We start from the raw sequence: 19,020 nt of genomic DNA, 5'->3' as shown, positions 1-19,020 counted from the left end.
ACCGGGTTCAAGGTTGACCAGGACTGAGGTTGCTTTTACTTAGAGAAATAAATCGAAGTAAAATAGGTGGCCAATTCGGGTTCAAGGTTGACCATGACTGAGGTTGCTTTTACTTAGAGAAATAACTCTTAAGTAAAATAGGTGGCTAGTCTGGGTTAATGGTTGACCCAGGACTGTGATTGCTAGTAAAAAATTGTTAAGTAAAACACAAAGTGCTTTTCATTGATTTAAAGTTTGCTTTATACAAAATGTAGAGTAATAAAAAGTTTGCTTGCCATAGGCTATAATTTTTTGGTTATTGGGGTTGCTTTTCTCCTTGCTACTGGTAGTACTTTCTTAGCCTGAGTCCATGCCAGGTGTTGGGAACTTCGGAGTCATCCATATTCATTAGATTGTAAGTTCCTGGTCTTATGATTTCTTTGACCTTATATGGTTCTTCCCATTTGGGCATTAGCTTTCTAGTGTTTGTAGGATTTGAGGCTTCATTGTCTCGAATAACCAGGTCTCCAACTTGAAAGTTTTTGACTCTCAACTTCTTGCTAAAGTGCTCTTTTGTTTTCTCCTTATATTTCTCCATCTTGGCTACTACTTTTTCCCGGACTTTGTCAATTAGCTCATATTTGTTCTAAGTTCCTCTTCGTTGGCTATTTCATCGAAGTTTTCGCTTAGTGGAAAGGGGATCCTACCTCGATGGGTTGCATTGCTTTTGTGCTATAGGCTAGCTTGAAAGGAGTTTTTCCTGTACCTATCCGGGGGCTTATCCTGTAGGACCACAATACACTTGGCAGTTCTTCTGGCCATTTGGTCTTGCTTTCTTTAAGTCTCTTCTTAATGCCTCGGAGCAGGATTTTGTTTGTGACTTCTACTTGAGCATTTCCTTGGGAATATGCTACTGATGATTTTTTATGCTTGATCCCGTGCTCTTGGAGGTAGGACTCGAATTATGATCCGACGAACTGTGGCCCATTATCTGATACTAGGACTCTTGGGATCTCGAACCTCATCAAAATATTGTCCATAAACTTTATGCTGTCTTGCTGGTTGATTGTCCTCATTGCTTTTGCTTTAACCCAATTTGTCATGTAATCAATTGAAACCAACCAGTACCAGAGATCTCCTCTAGCTCTGGGAAAAGGTCCCATGATATCAATACCCCAAACAGCAAAGGGGATTAGAGACAGGACCGAGGAGGGTAGGGTTGGGCTCATCCGGGACACATTACTGAAGAGTTGGCATTCCTTGCATTTTTTCACGAACTCTACTGCATCCTGATGAATAGTTGGCCAGTAGTAGCCTTGTCTTATGATTTTTTGAGCTAGGGCTTTTGTAGACATGTGATCTCCGCATATTCCGTCATGGACTTCCATCAAGCAATAGTTAGCTTCTTCTGGGCCGATACATGTCAAAATAGGGGATGAGAAAGTTCAGTGGTGTAACAATCCTTTTTTGAGAAAGAACTTGGTTACTTTGGCCTTTAGTCTTTGAGGTTTTCCTTTGTCTTATGGGAGCTCTGCTTTTTCCAAGTAGTTGATGAAATGAGTCATCCAGTTCTGGTTGTTACCAATTTCCAGGACTTCCTCAAATTTAATAGATGGTTTTTGCAACTCTTCAAAGCAAACCAAGCAGTCTAGATCAGATGAGTTCCGGACTAGTTTGGACAGAGTATCCGCTTCTTCATTTTCTTCTCGAACTTTTTGCAGGTCTTGTGTTAGTCGCTAAGAACGCACTAAAAATTCACGCAAGCAGAGTATCCGCTTCTTCATTTTCTTCTCGAACTTTTTGCAGGTCTTGTGTTAGTCGCTAAGAACGCACTAAAAATTCACGCAAGTATACGCGATCGCAAGTAATATAGAATTATTTCTAGTTAATTCCCATAGGGACTGGTTAAATTAACTATATGATTTATGCACTTATGCAACAATGATATGGCTATTATTCAATGCTAAGACGAATAACAATTTGGGTTGATTATACTACGATTAACTATTGAGAATTATACTAGTGAACATAAACTAAGAGATTAAAGAGATGTGAATAATAACTGAAACAAACATGGGATTCTAACTTCATTAAATACTTCATTCAATAGCCTTTTCGTTCTTAACCTTAGCATGTAATGGTGATGACACTAATCATATAACACAAAACTGATAAACGCCAACTTTCATTGCACGTATACTGCCAGACATCCACAAAAGAGATAGAAGTTGAACATACACCAATTATATTGAGACCCTATATGTCTATAGAATTTGACAACATAACAGTTTAATGCATAAGTTATCTATCGTGATTACATAGGGCAAGTAAGATGGTTAAAAGTACCTACGAATCATGCATAACAATAACACATGAACCTATGCTAGCATGACAAGTTCTAAATCCTTAAATTCACTTTCGCTTTATTAAAGATTAACACGCTATCTTATAAGTTCGCGACGCTCATAAGTCGAATAAGTACAACCAATACTAGGTTATCATAAAATCACCACACACTAAGGCATCGAAATAAATTAACTAAAGAAATCCATATATAAATCTGCTAGATACCCACGATAACGATTAGCCCATAATCGGACTCATCATCAACGTGGGTTCCGATGAAAACATGATATAATAAATGTAGTCTTTATACTGAATAAATAATAAACCAAGTACGAAACAAGAGTATAGGTTCGTGAATAAGAAAACTAGCATCTAAGGTTACAACTTAGAACAAAGAATCACAAGTATAAACTAGGTCTTCTTCGCCTTCGTTGAATTGTGCTAAAGCGGTCTTCTTACGCCTTCTCCTTGTGCTCTGGTACGTCACCTTCTGAAAAACAACCTTTATTTAAGTATATATAGCAGCCCATGCATATTAGAAGCCCTCCAATAAGAAGCCAAATAGAATCAGGATTTAAATTTCCCGACCCGGCACGACCGCACGCTTGATTAGTGCGGGCGCGCTGTGTCTCTGTACTTCGGGCGCGGGCGCGCGCTATGACAGCGCGGGCGCGCCGACCTTCTGGAAAATCTACTTTTTCTTCTTTTCTTGCTGCAATGAGTTAGTCTTCATGAGCTTTATTCCTTGGACACCATCCTAACACCATATTAGCATCAAATCAATACTAATTCACCTGAATTCCCGATTAATGCCTGAAATGCAAAAACACTAGAAAACACATTAAAACACCAACAACTTGAGTACAAAAACACCAATTCAAGTTTACTGGAGCGTCATAAAGTGTCATAATACCACTCAACAACTTTATGTATTGGGATTGATACTAAGTAGCTTTGAACCAGGGCCTGATAATTTGCCAAAAATGAGTCTTTTGCTATGTATTCTCCATTTGTTTGCTTGACCACTATCTGGGAGTCATTGTAAATGTTTAAGTCCTGGACTCTGAGAGTACTGGAAAGCTTCATTCCCGCAATCAATGCTTCATAATCCGCTTGGTTATTTGTTGCTGGGAAGCCGAAAGATATAGATGTTTGTATCATGAATCCCTCAGGGCTCTTTAGGATGAGTCTGGATCCTTACCTTTCGCTTGTTGATGAACCATCTACTTTCAAGGTCCAGTCTCCCGAGCTTGTAGTTTGATTGCTCTCTTGGTCTATGTTCATAGGTTCTGGTTCTGCCTCCGGAAAGTTATATTCGATTATAAAATCAGCAAGTGCTTGAGCTTTGATGGAAGTCCTGGGAATGAAACTTAGATTAAAATCACTTAACTCCACAGCCCAATTAACTAGCCTTCTCGAAACATCTGGTTTGTGAATTATCTTCCTCAAAGGCTTAGTGTCTGAGCTTCCTCGATGTTGTGACCAAGGCGAAGGCAAACTTTTCTTAACTTGGGTACCTAGTCTCTGCATTCTTGAGTACTTGGCTCATATAGTAAACTGGATATTGTTTTCCATTTTCTTCCCGGATTAGGGCAACCCCAACTGCTAAAGCTCCAGCTAATAAGTATTGGTAGAGAGGCTCTCCTGGTTGGGCTTTAGTTGGGACTGGTGTCTGTGAGAGGTATTCCTTGATTTCTTCGAATTCTCTTTGACACTCCGTGGTCCAGTTGACCTCTTTCTTGTTATTTGCCCCTTGAGTATATCAAACAATGGTAAGAACCTTTCTGCTAACTTTGAAATAAATCTTCTAAGTGTTGCTAATGATCCTGCTAGCTTTTGCACATCTCTTTGGGTCCTGGGAGCCTTCATTTCCTGGATTGCTTTTATTTTTCTGGATTGGCTTCAATTCCTCTGTTGCTGATCATGAACCCCAAAAACTTTCCTGCTCCAACTCCGAAGGTACATTTATCCGGATTTAGTTTAAGTTCATGCTTCCTCAGGTTTTCAAAGCATTCTCTCAGATCTCCTATGTGTCCCGGGATGGTTGTTGATTTTGCAATCATATCATTGACGTATGACTCCATATTTCTCCTGATCTGGGACTTGAATATCTTGTTCATAGCTCTTTGGTAAGTGGATCATGCGTTTGTCAGTCCGAATGGAAATATCACATAAGTGTAGACTGCTCTGTGAGTTATGAATGTTGTCTTAGGTATGTATTTCGGGTTCATCTTGATCTGGTTGTACCCGGAGAAGGCGTCCATGGAGCATAGCAGGACGTGGCATCCATCAATTGGTCGATGTTTGGAAATGTATATGGGTCCTTCTGGCATGCATTATTTAAGTCGATGTAGTCCACACACATTCTCCATTTTCCGTTTGACTTCTTCATTATGACCATATTCGCCGACCACTCCGGGTATTTGATTTCTCGGATGATTCCTGCTTTGAGAAACTTCTCTACTTCTTTGTTAGGTAATGAATCACACACAGAGGGGGGGGTGAATGTGTTTTTGTGTTTTTCTGCTTTCTTTGAAGTGTTTATGGTGATGAACAATGTAAATTAAAATCTTGTAGTAAAATGTGTTAGTACTGAATTTAGACAGATAAAACATTGAAAATAAATCTTTCAAAACTCACTTAATTTTATATTAAAATTAAGAATGTTTTGCTACAAAATTTCTAGGTTCTTTGTTGATGTAGAGATTAGCTTCTTCCTTGAGAGAATACAAGAATTATGATCTAAATTGTTACTACGAACAAAGCATCCAGTGTTTACTTTATAGAACAGTAAACACTGGTTATTACATAGCATGCAACAACATGTACTAAAACCTATTTTTGGATAACCAAATCTTTCTATTTCTGGCTTAGTGTATCTTTACTAATCTTGCACGCCTGTGACTTTACTTTTCCAGTTAATCTTGGCCTTTGATCTTGTACTCTTCAAGCTGCATTTGTAGACTTGTCAATTCAACTGATTAGATTGTTTGTTGATTGATAATCTTGGATATTTAACTGGTCTACACTTTATACTTTGAGTTTTACCTCGAGATCTCCAGTTTAGTATATAGAAAACTTGACATCTCGATAAGTATATTGGCTTATCGAGATCTTTAATCACTCTACAGTTGTTTTGACTTATCAAAGTCTCTGAGTTCTCTATAAGTGAATTTGGCTTGTCGAGATCTCTCATCTTCATGTCTTCACTTTTGCTTATCGATGTCTCTGAGTTATCTAGTGATAAATAGACTTATCGATATCTCAGAGATCTCTAGTGATGTTTTGACTTATCGATATCTCAGAGTTCTCTAGTGAAGAAATGACTTGTCGATATCTTTGAGTTCTCTAGTAGCTTTCCTGACTTCTCGACAAGCCAAATTGAAGACATGAAGATTGGAGATATCGATAAGTCATTTCTTCACTAGAGAACTCCGAGTTATCGACAAGTCAACATTCATTAGAGAACTCTGAGTTATCGATAAGTCAAATTCTACTAGAGAACTCAGAGATATCGATAAGTCAAAATTCACTAGAGAACTCTGAGATTTCGACAAGTCAAATTTGACTAGAGAACTCTGAGTTATCGATAAGTCAAATTCTACTAGATAACTCAGAGATATCGATAAGTCAAAGTGAAGATATGAAGACCAGAGATCTCGAAAAGCCAAATTCTCTTATAGAGAAGACCTCTACAAGCCAAACTAACTATAGAGTACTAAAGATCTCGATAAGCCAATATACTTATCGAGATTTCAAGTTCTCTATAGACCAAACTGGAGATCTCGAGGTAAAATCTTAAAGTACAAAATTATAAATCAGTTCAATATCCAAGATTAACAATCAACAAACAATCCAACCAGCTGGATTGACAAGTCTACAAAAAGCAGCTTGAAGAGAGTGCAAGAACAATGGTGAAGATTAACAGACAGAGGAAGATCAAAGTTAACACAATGTGCAAAGATATGCTAAGCCATAAATAGAAGATATACTTTTCCTAAAATGGAAATGACAAGTCACAGTTTACTAAAGTAAAAAAGTATGTCTTATTATACACTGTGTAAACTAGGAGTTAACTGAGTTATAAAGTTAACGCTGGTCCTTTGTTTAGTGTAACAATTTAAGAAAGAAAATCTCGTAACTCTCTCAAGAAAAAAGCTAAGCTCTTTATTAACAAAGAGCCTAAATTTTTTTGTAAACATTCTTAATTTTAATATAAAATTAAGTGAGTTTTGAAAGATCTGTGTTCTTCATTATTGCATATTTAATTTCTGCAGGAACACATCTTCATTACAAGATTTAATTTACTTTGTTCAACCATAAAAAGTTGAAAAAGGCCCTTTATCTCACAATTTGGAAGTAAATGGTCCAAAATATCACATATCATGAAAATGGCCCTTACTATCACTTCAAAACGTCAAAAAATTATGTGTTTATCCAAAAGTTGAAGATTCAGCCAATTGTTTAATGGGCCAGTCAATTGGGCCTGCAATTTTTGTTAGGTAAACGTATTTTTGCAATGCGTCAGTGACTTCACGCATAAAAAGTTTGCGTTTTCTTTTTTGAATTTAGAAACCAATCACATCAGTCTAGCTGCTAAACGCAAGAAAAAGTTGTGTTTTTTAATTTGAAAATAAAACACAAAATTGTTTTGCGTTTTTGAGTGATAATAAGGGCCATCTTTCGGCGCCTGTGAGATTTCAGGCCTTTTCTCCCCAAATTGTGATACTAAGGGCCAAAAAAAGCATAAAATCAGTCAAACACATTCACTCCCCTGCGTGTTATTCATTTCCTAATAAGTGGTATCAAAGCAAAATCTGGAAGTAAACAGATTCAAGATCTTGGAAGAATGAATAGACAGAAAATCAGTAGCATCAAAATTCCTACATTTGACAAAGCTAACTACACTCTTTGGAAAAAAAAAATGTTGCTGTTTATCAGGATGACCAATCCACTCTATATTCAGATTCTCAAAAGTGGGCCCTTCACTCCTACGGTTAGAGTTGAAGAATCAATTGATGGTGATATGGTCATTCCAGCTCATTATGCTCCAATAGACCCTTCCGAGTATACTGAGCCTGAAAAAGAAAAAGCTTCCCTAGATAGTGGCTTGCAGCTGATATTGATAGAGTCACTTGACAATGTAATGTACAACAACATTGTCAACTGTGACACTGCCAAACAGATCTGGGAAAAGATTGAGATACTCTGTCAGGGAACTGAGGAAGTTAGATCTAATCAAAGAAGGATACTGATTTCACAGTATGAGGGTTTCATGGCCAAGCCAAAAGAAAGTATAACTGATGTGTTTGAAAGGTTTAACAAGCTGATAAATGATTTGCAGCTCCATGACAAATACTATAAAGCTGAAGAAGTGAACTTAAAGTTCTTGCTTACTCTCCCTGATCATTTGGAACAGATAATCTCAGCAATTAGGGAAGGGAGAGACTTGAGCAGAATAATACTGAAAGTTCTATATTGAATTCTTAAAACATATGAACTAGAAATGATTCAAAGGAAATCATTGAGATCTGGTCAAAGACATGTTGTAGATGGCACAAGTGTTTTAATTGTCAATGAAAGCAAAACATCTAATGATGAGCCAAGATCTCAAACTCCAGTTGCCTCAACAAGTGAGCAAAGAACAAATGATTCACAAGAACAAGTCATTCTGGAATTAGAAGAAGATGAGTTCTATACCTTGGATGAACTTGATGAGCTTGATCAGTCAATGACCTATCTGGCAAGAAAGTTCTCTAACATTAGAGTAAAGAAGCCAAGATTCTTCAAGGGTAAAAGGACAGTCTTTTAACAAAGACAACAACTGGAAAGAAAAAGGGAAGTACACATCTGATAGCAAAAATGGTTACAAAACTGGATCTGTTGACAGATCAAAGATAAGGTGCTTCAATTGTGATGAACTAGGCCATTTTGCTACAGAATGCAGGAAACCCAAGAAAGCAAAGAAAGATAAAGCTTATCTTGAACTGGAAGCAAAGTATGAAGCTCTTCTAAAGAAACAGCAAAGCAAAGCCTATATTGCAGAGGGAAAAAGTTGGGATGACTCTGAAAATGATGAAGATGAAGAATTTGGAAATTATGCACTCATGGCCTTGGAGCTAGGAGAATCATCCTCATCTAAATCGCATGTACCAACTCTTACCACCATTGATTTAAATGTGAGTCAATATAAGGAAACTGTAGAGAAGATGAGCACATAAATGTTTCACATTCACACAAGCATGGTTGCTGCTAATGAAGAGGTTAGCAGACTGACAAAGATAAATGAGAAACTTGAGAATGAGAAATAAGAAACTGAATTGTTGTTGGTGGAGCTTGAAACTGTAAAACAAGAAAATGCTTATCTCAAGAACAAGCTCAAGTGTGCAAATAAAATTGAACCAGTGCTAAGGGAGAAGCTTGAAAAGAATGAGGTGAAGTTGAAGTCCTTCAGAAATGCATCTGAGTTAGTTGGACAATACCATGAGAAAAATAAACCATGTGCAAATATTGCTATTGGTCTTGACTATGATGCCTTGTTAGGACTATGTTGTGGACTTGATGATAAGTTGAACAAAATACCTTAGTAGATTTAACTTAGTGTTTTGTAGCTCTCGACATATGCTCTTATAGAATCCCGACGGATAAACTTTATAGTCCAGACAGAAGACAACTGAACATCCATCGAGAGTGTAGCTTATGTAACAATAAGTATTGTAATACATTTCTGCAAACAACAATGTTTCAGGTGAGTAAATGCTGTAGGGGTCATGTTGTCTACTAGATTGATATGCAGAATAGGTTGGCTAAATATAAAAATAAGATGTCTTGTAATTCTGCATAAGTGAAATGGAGTCAAGTGACAAAAAGTCTACCAATGGATGATCTACAAAGACTACCGACGGATAATCAACAAGGCTACCGATGGATGACCAACATAGTCCCGATGGATGATCATATTCAAAATAGCAGTTGACAGTGACAACACAGTCACATGCGTTGGGTGTTTGCAAATAGAATGTGGCAGCCTAATTGCACGATTTAGAGAACAAAGAAGCATTACCATTTCCATTCTATTATGAAGATATTCAAAGATGCTGGATAGAGTAATATAGAACTATGAAGTTAGACTAGATTAAGTTTGTCTTATTGTCTTATCTTACTATCATGTAACTTGGTGATATATAAACCAAGTGTAGCAAGTAGAACTAACTAACCAAGCAAGCACAATTTTCAGAGAGATAGATAAAGCTATATTTGTTAAGAATTTCTCTGTAACTTTATAAGTTCTCCTGTAAGCAGCTGTGTGCTATTCAAGCATCACAGAGTTCTCATCTTTATATATATATATATATATCTGGTGGATAATTTCTAATCCACTAGAAAGTTTTAAAGCGTTGTGCTTTAATTTCTATTCTATTTCATTTCCGCACTTCTTGCAAAATCAAACACAGTTATATATTAAGTAAGAACAATTTTAAAATCAGAAAAAGAACCCAGAATTACATTCAACCTCCCTTCTGTAATTCTTGTTGCATTGTTTGGGAATAACAATTGGTATCAGAGAAAGCTCTTGAAGTACAAAGAGTGTAAAGATCAACACAATCAGCAAGATAATCAGGAAGGATGTTGGAGTTAAAATTCCATTTCTGGACAAAGACAACTATCACCACTGAAAGGTGAAGATGCACCTACATCTTCTTTTTCAAGATGAAGCTTATGTGGACTGCATTGAAAGAGGTCCTCATGTCCCTATGATAGCTGCAACAGGGAATGAACCATCAGTTCCAAAGCCTAGGCATGAATGGTCTGATCCAGACATTGAACAAGTCTGGAAAGATAAGAAGGCCATGAACATACTGTTTAATGGTGTTGATGGTGATATGTTTGACAACATCATAAGCTGCAAAATAGCTAAAGAGGTTTGGGACATAATACAAATTATCTGTGATGGTACTGAGCAAGTAAGAGAAAATAAAATGTAACTCTTGATTCAGCAATATGAGCATTTTCACTTTGAAGAAAGTGAGTCACTCACTAATATATTTAGTGGATTTCAAAAGCTACTAAATGCTCTCAAGTTGCATGGAAGGTCTATCAAATGAAAGACTCATATATTAAATTCCTTAGATCTCTACCAAAGGAATGGAAGCCCATGCCAGTCTCTTTAAGAAACTCTCAAGATTACAAGGAATTCACCTTGGAAAGACTGTATGGAATTCTAAAAACCTATGAGCTTGAAATAGAGCAAGATGAAAAGATGGAGAAAGGAAGGAAGAAGGGAGGATCCATTGCACTGGTTGCTGAAAAAGAAAAGGAAAAGGAGATGAAGGTTGAAGCTATTGAATCTACATCAAACGCAAGGGTTTTTGAAAGCAATGGTAAAGGGCTGGTTGCTGAAAATGAAGAACAGTTGAACCAATATGACATGGATGATATAGATGAGCATCTAGAATTCCTATCCAGGAGATTTTCCAAGCTCAAATTCAAGAAGAATTTTGGAGCAGCTAAGCCAAATAAAAACATGGTTGATAAGTCTAAATTCAAGTGTTTCAAATATGGCTTGGCAGGTCATTTTGCTAGTGAGTGTAGAAAGTCTGATTCAAGTAAGAAGAAGTTTGAGCCTGTTGACTACAAGCAAAAATATTTTGAGTTGCTCAAACAAAAGGAAAGGGCTTTGATCACACAAGAGAATGACTGAGCTGCAGATGGAATGGATGAAGATGAAGAAAAAAACTATGTCAACCTAGCCCTAATGGCCAAATCAGATGAAACAGAAGTTAGTTCATCCAGTAATCAGGTAATCACCACTAACCTAGCACATTTAACTAAATCTGAGTGCAATGATGCTATCAATGACATGTCTACTGAGCTGTATCAATTGTGTGTAACTCTTAAGTCTTTCACTAAGGAAAATGCTAAAATTAAAGAAAATAACTTATTTTTAAGTGAGAGGAATAATATGCTAGAATCTCAATTTATTGAGTTTGAAAAATTGAGAATTGAATGTAAAACTGCTAAGGATGAATTAAGTGAATCTTTAAAGAAAGAAGAGATTTTAAGGAAGCAGCTTGAATGAGAACAGGAAGTAATTAAAGCATGGAAATCATCTAGAGATGTCCAAGCTTAAATTACTAAAGTTCAAGATATGGAATCCTTTTGTGATGTAGCCTGGAAAAAGAGCAAAGAGAAGCTTGATTCCAATCTGGTTGAAGGACTTTCAACAGATGTGGATTCGACGGATGATGAAAATTATCTGTCGAATAATCAAAAAGATTATCTGTCGAAAGAGAAGGAACCACATCTGTCGACTGAGAAAAAGCCAGTTAGCAAAGCTAAGTTAGCTAAGTTAAATGAAAAGTATGGATCAGTTTCTAAAAATTTTGTTCCAGGATAATCAAGTCAAGTGAAAAAAGAAAAGATAGTTAATGTTGGGCATCTGTCTATCAAGCAATTGAATGACAGATTGGAAAAGATGGAGGTTAAAACCTAATCAAAAAGGAAAAATAATAGAAATGGGAAAGTAGGAATTAACAAACATAACAACTACACACCTGATAAATATGCACCAAGAAAAATATGTGTTAAGTGTGGTAATGTTAATCATTTGTCTGTTAATTGCAAACTTGCTATGCCTGCTCCCATGTCTGCACCTCCTTCTTTTCCCAACATGACTGCCATGCCTGCTATGCCTATGAATGGTTTGCCTACACAGAATTTAAATGCATAATTTGCTAATATGCCATTTGCACCTAATCCTTATTATGTTGCATTTAGTACGCCTCAAATGCCATTTAGCATGCCTTATTGGAATAACATGTTTGCACAAAACATGCCTTTTCTTGTGAACCAAAATGTGCATGATATTTCTGCTTCAATGAATGGTTTCAAAGGTCCAACTCAAATGACAAAGGATGAATCTGAAATACCCAAGTCTAATGAGGTCAAACCTAAGAAACCAAAGAAAAGGGCTAACAAGGCAGGACCCAAGGAAACTTGGGTACCAAAATTAACTTGATTTGATTTTGATGTGTGCAGGGAAACAAAAAGAATCTTTGGTATCTGGATAGTGGTTGCTCAAGGCACATGACTAGAGATTCTACCCTGCTCACTGGTTTTAGAGAAAGAGCTGGCCCAAGTATCACTTTTGGAGATGACAACAAAGGATATATTGTGGGATATGGCTTAATTTCAAAGGATAATGTCATCATTGAAGAAGTTGCCCTAATGGATGGTCTCAAGAACAATCTGTTGAGTATCAACCAGCTTTATGATAGAGGCAACTCAGTTACTTTTAATGTAGAAACCTGTGTTATGACTGACAAGAAGAGCAACAAAGTGGTTCTCACTAGAGTGAGAAAAGGCAATGTATATCTAGCTGACTTTAACTCAACAAATGCAGAATATGTAACTTGTCTTCTCAGTAAAGCAAGTCAAGATGAAAGTTGGCTATGGCATAAGAAGCTATCCTATATAAACTTCAAGACCATGAATGAGCTAGTCAAGAAAGAATTGGTTAGAGGTATTCCTCAAGTGGAGTTTTCAAAGGATGGATTGTGTGATGCCTGCCAGAAAGGAAAGCAGATTAAAGCATCATTCAGAATGAAGCTTGATTCAATAATGAAAGAACCTTTACAACTGCTGCACATGGATTTGTTTGGACCAGTCAATGTGTTATCCATCTCTAGGAAAATATATTGCCTAGTAATTGTAGATGATTTCTCAAAAAACATATTTTCTAAAATCCAAAGATGAAGCTAGTGAAATCATCATCAATCACGTAAGGCAAGTCAACAATCATCCTGACCTCAAAGTAAGAAGAATCAGGAGTGACAATGGAACTGAGTTCAAGAATTCTGTGATGAGACTATTTTGTGAAGAGAATGGGATCATGCATGAGTTTTCTGCAGATAGAACTCCACAACAGAATGGAGTGGTGGAAAGGAAAAACAGATCTCTTATTGAAGCTGCAAGAACAATGCTAGAAGAATCAAAATTACCAACATATTTTTGGGCTGAAGCTGTGAATACTGCATGCTACACTCAGAATATTTCCTTAGTCAATCAAACAAAATGCATGACTCCCTACCAATTGTTCAAGAATAGGAAGCCAACTTTAAATTTTTTCCATGTCTTTAGATATAAATGCTATATTCTAAGGAATCAAACTGAACAACATGGAAAGTTTGATGCTAAAGCAGATGAATGAATTTTTGTTGGATATGCTGTTGGAAAAGCATATAGAGTCTATAATCTCAGAACAAACATTGTCATGGAATCTGTACATGTTGTGTTTGATGATAAGAAGATTGAAGGACTAAAAGATGAAGGTTTCCATGATAGCCTCAAATTTGATAATGTTGAGATGATTAGTGATGACAGTGATGATGATAGTGATCAAGAAACAGTGGCTAAGGATAATGCAGAAAAGACTATCTCCTATGATGTACAAAATTTAACATCACTCGAGTTACATAATGCATCATCCGTCGGTAGACAATCAGCTTCATCCGTCGGGATACAAAGTGCATCATCCGTCAGAACAATGAGAGAAGTTGAGAATTAAAATAGATCACGTACAGAAAGAACTCCTTCTTCAAATTAAAGATTCACAAACTCAGGGGGATTTTCTTCTAATCAAAACTCAGTCACACATCAAGACAATGATGAGGCCTCTTCATCTAGAGCTAATCTACCTCAATAAAGAAAATGGACTAGAGATCACCCTTTTGAGCTCATTATTGGTGATGCATCTTCTAGAGTTCAAACAAGGAAAGCAACTCAAGAAGAATGTCTGTATAACAGCTTTCTTTCAAAGGAAGAACCAAAGAAGGTAGAAGAAGCTCTGTTGAATCCTGATTGGGTTTTAGCTATGCAGGAGGAGCTAAACCAATTTGAAAGGAACAAGGTATGGAAGCTGGTACCCAAGCCTAAAGGAAAGAATCCAATTGACACCAAGTGGGTATTCAGAAACAAGATGGATGAGAATGGCATAATTGTCAGAAACAAAGCTAGATGGGTTGCTAAGGGCTACTGTCAACAAGAAGGAATATATTTTGATGAAACCTTTGCTCCTGTTGCAAGACTTGAAGCCATCAAAATTTTCTTAGCCTATGCAGCCCATGCAGCCCATGCCAATTTCAAAGTCTATCAAATGGATATCAAAAGTGCCTTTCTGAATGGAGATTTGGAGGAGGAAGTCTATGTAAGTCAGCCTCCTGGTTTTGAAGATCCAAATTTTCCAGAATATGTTTACTATCTTTTGAAAGCACTTTATGGATTGAAGCAAGCACCTAGAGCCTGGTATGATACTTTGTCAAAGTTTCTTTAAGAAAATCACTTCACAAGAGGTACTGTTGACAAAACTTTATTTTTTAGAAATGTTAATGGCTCTAGTATACTTGTTCAAATTTATGTAGATGATATTATATTTGGCTCTACAGATGAAAAACTTTACAAAAAGTTTGCCAAATTGATGCAAAGTAAGTATGAAATGAGCATGATGGGAGAACTAACTTACTTTCTTGGTTTACAAGTTAAGCAAGTTAGTGATAAAATATTCATTAGTCAAACCAAATACATTTATGATCTTTTAAAGAAGTTTGATCTAATGGATTGCACATCTGCAAAAAGTCCCATGGCCACTGCAACTAAACTTGAATTAAACACCACTGAAAAGTCTGTGAATATTTCAAGCTATTGGGGCATGGTTGGCTCACTTTTATATTTAACAGCTAGTAGGCCAGATATAATGTTTGCTACTTGTCTTTGTGCTAGATTTCAGGCTGATCCTAGAGAATCTCATTTAGTAGCTATTAAGAGAATTTTCAGATATCTCAAGGGAACGCCAAAACTTGGCATTTGGTACCCTAGAGATTCTGGTTTTGATCTAACTGGTTATTCAGATGCAGATTATGCAGGTTGTAAAATTGATAGAAAAAGCACTACAAGAACCTGTCAATTTCTAGGAAACAAGCTAGTATCCTGGTTCAGTAAAAAGCAAAATTCAATTTCTACTTCAACAGCTGAAGCTGAATATATTGCTGCTGGCAGTTACTGTGCACAGATTCTATGGATGAAAAACCAATTGCTAGACTATGGTCTGCAAGTAAACAGAATTCCTATTTTATGTGATAACACAAGTGTAATTGCCATCACTGAAAATCCAGTACAACATTCAAGAACAAAGCACATAGACATCAAGTACCACTATATTAGGGAACATGTGATGAATGGTACTATGGAACTTCATTTTGTTCCAAGTGAGAAGCAGCTTGCAGATATCTTTACCAAGCCACTTGATGAATCCACATTTACTAGGTTGGTAAGTGAGTTAGGTATTCTTAATTATTCTTAGATTATTTCTGATAATTTTGCAAGTGGTAATGGAGCCATAAACTTAATTGATTTTTCTATTTTAGATGAGATTTTGGCTAAGTCAAAATTTACATCTCGACGGATGTTCATTATCCATCGAGTTTGATCATCTGTCGAAATAGTATAGCTTGATAAAAATCAATTACTTTTCTGGATTATTTTATACCCGACGGATAATTGCTTTATTCTCATTCGTCGAATTATCTACTTCTTAGCCGTTAAATTCCCGAGCATTATCCTTCGAATATACTTACAATCTGTAAGTATATCATGACGGATAATTGACAGAATTTTGACAGTTTATTTTACTTTTAAATGGCTATTTTGGGCAATTCTCCTTGGGTCTTTAATTTTTATCTCATTTTATCTGAGAGTACATAAAAGCCTTACTTCAAGTTTATTTTAGCTTTTATCTTTCTCTATTGCAATTAACTGCTCTCTTCTTCTTCAAAGCAAAATTCTATTTCTCTCTACAAATTTCCTTGCTTTAACAATGGCACCAGTATTAAAGATCATGTCTCAGTCAGGATTCATATATGAGAAGAACAAATTTGTAGCACTAGTGAACAAAGAGATTCCAGCATCTGAGGATTATCACAAAATGATGGATTTTGTGAAGGGATGCAAGCTTAGCTATGCCATGCTGGAATCACCCACAATCTACTGTGAAGTTGTGGAAGAGATATGGACTACTGTTTATATCAGTATAATGACAAAACCATCACTCTCTCCATTAAAGGTAAAGAACATTGCATTAATAGTGATATTATCAAAGCATGCTTTAAAATTCCCGATAACACTACTACTAAGACACACACATATGCTGATATAGTTAATTTGCTTAATTTCATGGGCTATGCACTTCCTACCACTAAGTAAAGTGAAATTAGGAGGCTAGGTCTTAGGAAAAAGTGGAGTTATATGTGTGATGTAGTTGCCAACGTATTTTCTGGTAAAAAAGTAACTTTGATTCTGTCAACACTACAATGCTTAACATGCTTTACATGCTTCTTTCTGATAAGTACTACAATTTCAGTGATGGCATCATGTTTGAGTTAGGATACAAGTTAGAGGAGACCAAAAAGAGATCTAAAAATGTTTATTATGCTAGATTCTTTATGATTATTGCTAACCATATTTGTGAGAATCTTGTAATTGAGAACCTAACCAACAAACTGGATTATTGGGTTTAAGAATGGAGAGTAATTACAGATTTGAACAGAGCCAATCACCAAAAAGAGGTGCCCCTTGTCTATTTGCCTATCATGGAGGGCACTCAGGTAAGTGAGGTAAGCTCTACTTTCTCTACTATCTCTACCTCTCAAATTTCTTTGCCATTGAGTGTGGCTATGACATCTGTGTCAATGACCCAACAGATGCCTACCCAAGCCACCAAAGCCAAATCTTCATAATCCAAGTCAAAGAAACCACACTCTGGTGTCTCTCAAAAGATGCCAGTTTCAAAATCCACCAAAACCAAAGAGGGGAGTGTGAAGGTGGGTAAGATTGGTGAGGGACAGGGTGAAAATCAAAGAAACCCTAAGGATAAGGATGGAGAGATGAGTGTACCCAATCCCAACCACACCACAGTTTCCCAACAAACTGTGGTGCTTAATAAGGAAATTAGCACATCACTAGTTTCATCCTCCCAAAAGGATGTTACTATTGAAACAAGCTCCCAACCAGGAGCACATGCCAAAAGGGTTAGGGACACAGATCCACCCTAAACTTATACAAGAAAGAAGAAATCTAGAAAACTTGGGGATGCACAGGGATCACACACAGTGCAAATTACAGCTAAAGACTCAGTCACTGCACCATCTCAAATTCAGTTTGATGTGGCTCCAATAAATATGGAGTCACAACCAAAATCTTTAACAATAGAAGCACCAAACATACAAAATTCTTCCACCAATTCTCTGGATGTGGATATGATACACACATCAATCCCTGATTCTCCTTCTTTAACTCTGTTGGAGAAGCCAAAATTCAGTGCAAGTGAGCATCATCTTCTCAATTATTTGTTGGCTCACTTGCCAATTCTTTCAGAAACTGTTGAGACTTCTGTGCAAAATTATCATCAATCTGCACAGAGTCCACAATAGTTTCAACTCCAAACTCTATCATTTCCTCTATTCTAGTGGATATTGTTCATCCATCGACCAGTGATTGCATCCCGATGGATGTGCCTAATAACAATCATCTGTCGGCTATCCTAACTACTATCCCGATGGATGTTCCTCATCCGTCGGTACTCTCTACACAAGCTAATTTTTCAACAACTATTTCAAGTGTGGATGAGATAGTAGTTGTACAATCACTCCTAGGTTTGAGGGAAGGGAGTGAACAGAGTGAGAGGCTGAGTTGCTCTCAGGCTAAAGGAGAGGAAAAGAGAGAAATTATGTAGGCTATTTCTTCTAGCCTGGCAAAAGTGAGTTGGGGGGGGGGAGTTCCACCTTAGTAGGTGAAGGTGAGGGTGTGAGTGTGACGCCCTCAATCTTAGGGTTAGGAAATGAGGACCCACACACCTCTAATCTACTAATTAAATAAGCATAAACCCCGATTACCTACTAACAGGATCTAACATGATAAAATATGAGACAAGATTACAACTACCAATCATAAAATATAACTTACAACCCCAAAATAAATTCAAATATACATAGTCGATCCCGGTTTGGAACTGACATATAACCCATTGTATCTTTACAACTCTCTGGCTAAGCACTTGCTCACTCAAAAACACTACTACCTGCTCTGGCAACTGGAAGCCCTCAACACGATAGGGACCACCAGGTACGCTCTTACGAGCAGTGCGCCTAAGCCTAACCATCTTCTTGCTTAACTGCCATGGTTAGATTAAAACAAAACATATGAGTATAAAACTCAGCAAGTAACTATAAAGCAGTTCTACGATATAAAACTCACAATATACTCTATCAATCTCAGGGCATTCTACTTTATCAGATCTAGGTGGCAGATTTATATCTTTCGGGTTATGAAGGAATTTTTTAGGCTTTCAATGAACAAGGCTCAAAGCAGGGGGAAAGCCGACATTCATCACAAATCATTAAAGGATCAAAACATATATTTAATGGAAAGTGACAATATTTTCATTATATGGAATCAATTGTATGATCAACAAAATTAAAATCAGGGTTCATGAACTATAAGATTCACAATATCACAATCAACTCTTATCAAAACAATATAACCATTTTCAAAGAATCAATTACTGAGTAGGAAATTTCAATTCCTTCTTAAAATCAATACGGAACCCTTGATTAGACCACTCTATCTTTTATTTCATTATGATAC

This window comes from Apium graveolens, chromosome 2 (assembly GCF_009905375.1).
Source record: "Apium graveolens cultivar Ventura chromosome 2, ASM990537v1, whole genome shotgun sequence".
In the NCBI taxonomy this organism is placed as follows: Eukaryota; Viridiplantae; Streptophyta; class Magnoliopsida; order Apiales; family Apiaceae; genus Apium; species Apium graveolens.
This window is presented reverse-complemented; position numbering follows the sequence as displayed.